This window comes from Manis javanica, chromosome 14 (genome assembly GCF_040802235.1).
Source record: "Manis javanica isolate MJ-LG chromosome 14, MJ_LKY, whole genome shotgun sequence".
Taxonomy (NCBI): domain Eukaryota; kingdom Metazoa; phylum Chordata; class Mammalia; order Pholidota; family Manidae; genus Manis; species Manis javanica.
This window is the reverse complement of record NC_133169.1, coordinates 53,895,550-53,901,346: the sequence shown is the minus strand read 5'-3', so window position 1 is coordinate 53,901,346 and position 5,797 is coordinate 53,895,550.

Here is a 5,797-nt window from a genome sequence, read left to right as displayed (position 1 = left end):
ATCCCATTTCCATTTTTCCCCACTAGACTTAAAAAGAACAAGTTTAATTATTATTTTTTTTTACATTGTATTTTTAAATACTAGAAGGCTTAGATCATTAAAACCCTCAGTATCATGATCCATTTCTTTTAAAGCTGATGTTTCTTATTGTCAAATCATACCTGCTCATGTTTGAAAACAAGCCATTTGTAGTTGTAGACTATAGGAGCTTAGTACTCTGCTAGAGGAGGTATAGACCGGGCAGGCAGCCATCCTGACAATACTCTGGGACTGCTTTGTCAGTAAGTTCATTCTGGGCATATATCCCAAGCCACTCTTTCTGGGCTCCTAAGGGAGCATGTGTGAGGATGTTTACCACAGTGCTGCCCATAGGGCAGGTGCTGGAGGCAGTTGGGGGTATGCAAAGCTGAAATGGGTGTATGTAAATGATGGAAAATTGTGCAGCGGTTAGGAGCAATGGAAAAAATATATATACATAGGGCACTATAGGCTCATCTTAAAGCTCAAGGGAAAAAGGAAGAATATAAGAAATGTGTACTTTAATTTGTTAGATTAAATTATATGCACATAAAAGAAAAATACAGTTTTTACAAGAACATATGAAAACTAAAAAACACACCATGAACACATTAGAATAGTTGTCTATGAAGGAGGCAGGGGAATGGGAGTAGGGAATGGGGATAAAAGGGAGTCACTAATTTCTGACTCATTAAGGATATAACTGCCCATATTACAAGTTATATAAATGTGCAAAGGATGAAATCAACTGTCCTTAGCATCCTCTTGTTGCTGTTTTTCTTTTGAACATATCAATACATTTTAAAGTTAACAACATAACAAATACACAATTTTATACCTTGCCTTTTTTCCCTCTAACAGTACAAAGTTACAGGTAATGAAGTGTAGTATAGAGTTTTCTGGTTTTGGCATTTTGTAGCTTTGTTTCCTTGGACAAGTTGAATAGCTCTTCCAGTGACAGTTTCTTTATCCATAAAAGTGGGATAATAATTTCTACCTCCCCAGGTAGAAATCTCAAGATTAAATGGGATAATCTGTAATGTGTATATCATGCTGCTGGCAGAGAGTGAGCAGTTATTTCCATGAACATTTCCTCAAGCTAGTCTTAAAAATAACTGTTTTAATGTTTTCTTTTCATTAAACACCCAATCTCTTATTCTTAGATATTTAGGTTGCTTTGAATATTCTATGACTGTAAATAAAAAGCTTAAAAACATTTATGCACTCAACATGTTATCATATTATTCCATAGGAGATGTATAATCACTGACCAAATATTGGTGACATGCTTAAAGCTTTTGCTAACATGATGCTCTATTTTGTTCAACAAGATACTGCCAACATATATCCTCAACTCTCCCTTTTTTAAAACATAAATTTATTACTGTCTTTTTTAGTTTTTCTATCATATCTTTGTTCTTTCTTTCTAAAAATCAAATAATATAAAATACAGTTTTTATATACCATTTCCCCATCCCACTGTGTTTCTTTAAGTTCCAGATGATTTTATTTGTTTGGGACTATAATTCCATATATTTCATAGGAGCTATTTTCTGTATTTTATTGAAAAATATGTAACTGGGAATACTTTTCCTTAATCATTTTTAACTTAAAAATTGTAACTGGGAATACTTTTCCTTAATCATTTTAACTTAAAAATTCAGAATGTATTTCCTTTGGCTTTTTTTTTTTTTGCAAACCTGGAATGCTGTAGTAAGCACATAGATATCTAAATTTTACACAATGCAGAAACACTGTAATTTTCTTTGTTTTAATAACTATTATCTTAGCATTTTGATCAAGTGTGCATTAAACATGGTATACAGAATTGGCCATTCATTCAATTTTCATATAGACTATTTACAGTAGCAAAGCAACACTTAAGAAAACTTCTTAGTCTGTTGGAAGACATCACCAATAATGCTTGTAATTCAAGTCTAACATCAAAACGTCCAGGAAAAGTTGCTTAAATCTCTGCCCTGCATCTCCAGGTAGAACAGACAAGATCAGGGGGTAAATTTGTGCACAGGAATTAAATCAGCGATCACTCACTGAGCATAACATGTGGGCAGCAAATTATGTGAGTTACAATAGGAGACTGGAAAGGAATAAAAAGCACATCTTTTTGGCAGAGGTTAGGGGAGGTAAGAAAACACACAGGAAAAGAAATACAGTTATAAACTAGCACTGTGGTGTCTGGGGGGTGGATAATCTTATAGGACTTCCATAGAGAAAAGGTCCCAACTGCAGGGTCAGAAAGTGCTATTTTGTAGCTGAGGTTTGAGGAATGGTTAGGATTTAGATGAATGAAGAGAACTCAGAGGGAGCGTGCAGTCAATAGCTTGTGGGGTTTTGGTGTGAAGGAGGAGGGTGACGATAAACACTAGGGCTCCAGGGTTCCTTGCAGTGTGACTGAACTGGGCAGCAGTAGGCAAGGCCCTTGCTGAGGCTTCCTGGTGGAATGGGGCCCGGTTATAGGGTTGAAAATTCCTCCTTAAGACACAGAGCTCTCTGCAACACACAGGAGAGGAAGCGAGCTCTCTCCAAACAACCCAAAGTTGGAAGATTTTCAGCAAACTGGTTTATTCTCTGGTCAGTTTGCAAGAAAAAAAACAGGGATATTTTCTTTACATGGTATTGGATGTACATTGACTTGTTCAGTAATAAGTACTTCTCTTCACAGATGCTGTCTCTACCAAGTAATATTTCCATGAGCAAGTGAGGGAGGGAAGGCAGCAGAGGGAATGGAGAGCTAAGCGTGGTAAGAAAAGGCCTAATGAACATTGCCAAGAGCAGGGGTGCTTTGGATTCAGGACGGGTATATGTTCCAGGAAAAGCACTTTCAGAAAATGAGATTAAAACCAGTGAGACTAGGCAGATAGAATTCCAACTGGGATTTAGAATATCCAAGAGATTGACAACCCAGTGACAATGGACAGAGTGAGAGCCCCCACTACAAAAATCACTAGAAGCCAAGTGCAGCAAGGAAAGTCAAAGTGTCAGGGCGCTGCTTCAGCATTTTTATTCATTTGCCACAGCATGGGAATCTTGCCAGTAAATTTCAAGGCATGATTGACGAGAAAGGGGACAAGCATTTGCCGTAAATTACTTGAGTCACAGTTGCAGCAGAACAGTACGTGTGGTCAGCTTCTGTGCTTTATTGTTCAGTGCTAGGTCTTAACACTGCGTGCCTTCTGTCTTACAATAAATTATGGAGTTTCACTTGGGAATGGAGAAGGTTGAAGCCTGGGTAGCTGATTCTTTAATCTGAGGTTACATAGTGTGCTTGTGGCAATCCTAAAAAAGGAAAGTTATACCCAGAGCTTTCAGAGAGTGAAAGCATAGTCTAGAAATTTTACATAGAACTGGCCATTTATTCACATTTTTCATATATAGTATTTCTGATAGCAAAGCAACACTTAAGATAACTTCTTAGTCTGTTGGAAGACATCATCGATGATATTCGTCATTATGAAGGTTAGTGTTAGGAAAAGAACTTGCTTAGTATAAGCCAAATACTTATACTAAAGCCAAATACTTATACTTAAGTATAAGACTTTAGGAAAATGACTGTTCATTCACACAAATTCAAAATATTACAAGTAAAAGGAAGAAAAAGACTAGATGGTCTCTGTCACAACCATTCAGCAACGTCATAGCCCAAGAGCAGCCATAGACAATAAATGAATGGGTGTGACTGTTTCCAATAAAACTTGACAAGAAGAGGTGGTGGGCCAGATTTTCCCAGCAGATTGTAGGTTATTAACCCTAATCTATGTTTTAAAAGAACTTTAAGCAGAGACTTAAGTGAAAGAAACAGAAAATTTGGTCGTTCAGAGTTTTGGGCCATAGTTTGTGTGTTGTATTTCTATTCTTGATGCTAAATTAGTCTAATTCATTATGTTAGGGATTTGGTGATCAGTTAAAATTTTGAGTCCCTTGTCCTTTAGTTCTGATCAAGTTGCCTGCATATTTCCTTTATAACTGGACAGGAATTCTCTTACTTTCCATTTCCTGTGTTGTGGGGGTTGTAGTTCTGCTATCCTCAGGCACTGCTTCTTGTGATTCCAGCATGAACCCGGAGATTCTGGGACATGTCTCTGATGTATGGAAGAGGGGAATCTAGGGCAGGAGAGCATAAAGCCTATGCTCCATCAGGAGAATTAGAAGTGGGCAGGCAATCCTGACTCCCCCCTCTTACCTCCCAGGTTCCAATTATCCCTTTCGTTCCTGGGGCTGCTTTCCTGTGAGTTTCCTGGGGCTGCGTGTGTTCCTGTCAGAATTCTCAGTTGAGACCTGAATATTGCAGTGTTCTGCTGAAATGTGGAGTTAATGTAGAGAGGCAGTCACTGATCTGGGCTAGTTCCAGAGATAATGTGATTGGATTAAAAGTCCATTAACTCTCCTCTTTGTAGCTCTGGCTGGGAAGCCTCCTCAGCCAGTAAGTGACCAAATTTTAGGGGGATGGATGATTGGTTTAAATAATCTCGCTTAATATTAATCTCACAATTCTGAGGATTTTAAATATCAGAACAGTGTATCATAGAAACTGAAATCAGCATTCTCAGTGTGTTTAAAGATAAGAGGATGTGTTATTTGGAAATAATTTAGTCGTATTCTCACCCAAAGGCTGATGCTAGAGCTAATATTTTCTAAATGTTTCCCAGGGAAAGAAGTAGGTCTCAGTGATATAGTCTATGTACACACTTGAAAAAAGTATATTGTCATGATCAACATATTAAGTTATGTTTTCACCACATTAAGAGTTAGCAAATATGCAGAAAGAATGTTTAAATCACTAAACATAAGAACTTTTGTGTTAAATTCTGTTTTTATAATTCTATCAACCTTTGATAGTTTAGGGCAACCAATAATTGGGTACATAGTATACAATGATACATAATGTAAAAATATGAACATCAAAATTATATACATTGTGGGAGGGTTACTTATATTCACAAAATTATTTGGTTCAATGAAATACATGCCAGAAAAATATTTAACATTAAGCATCCTTTAGAAAATTCAGTTTATTTAAAAATGTTCAAGCTTTAGCAACATTTGCTGTATAAAGGCATAAAATTCTATAGACAACTATTGCCAGAGGTGAATTTTTGTAATCATGTTAAATGTGTTTTTAGTAACTTTAAAAAAAGTATACCTATAGAATATTTAGAATAAGCAGAATTGCAAACATTTCCAGGTTTCTGTCAGCAATAGCAGAGATGTTATTTAAAGATTATTTACTATCCAAACATCAGCAAGTTTCTTTGTTTTATGATTGACACATGGTATGGATCAGCTTGTTAGGAAAGTGGGAGTGAAGAAACATTATTTTTATCAACATGTTAAATCTTTTTTAGTATGCTCACTACTGAGTCCAAAATAAACCTCTCAACTTCCATTTTTCATCTTTAGACTTCAGTGACATACCATGGATCATTTTATGTTACAGTTTTTCTGCAACATCCGTTGAAGAGGGATTTAATTCTGGAATGTTCTGTGCTAACAGTTAGTAGGCATAATGAATGGAATGAAATATACCCACACTGTATACTTTCCATCTGTGGAGCTTTTTGTGAAAAGGAGGTTGACTGGTTACTGGGGCCAAGTGGACACAAGATGCTTCAGTCATTGTGTGAATAGGGAAAATTCTTAAATCAGAGAATTGGATTTTACTGGAATGTAGTTGGCATTTTGTAAGAGGAAAAAAATACTATCTTTGGAACACTGAACACTGGCCTATTTGGTAAGAACATAAATCCTCTTCCCTTTCACT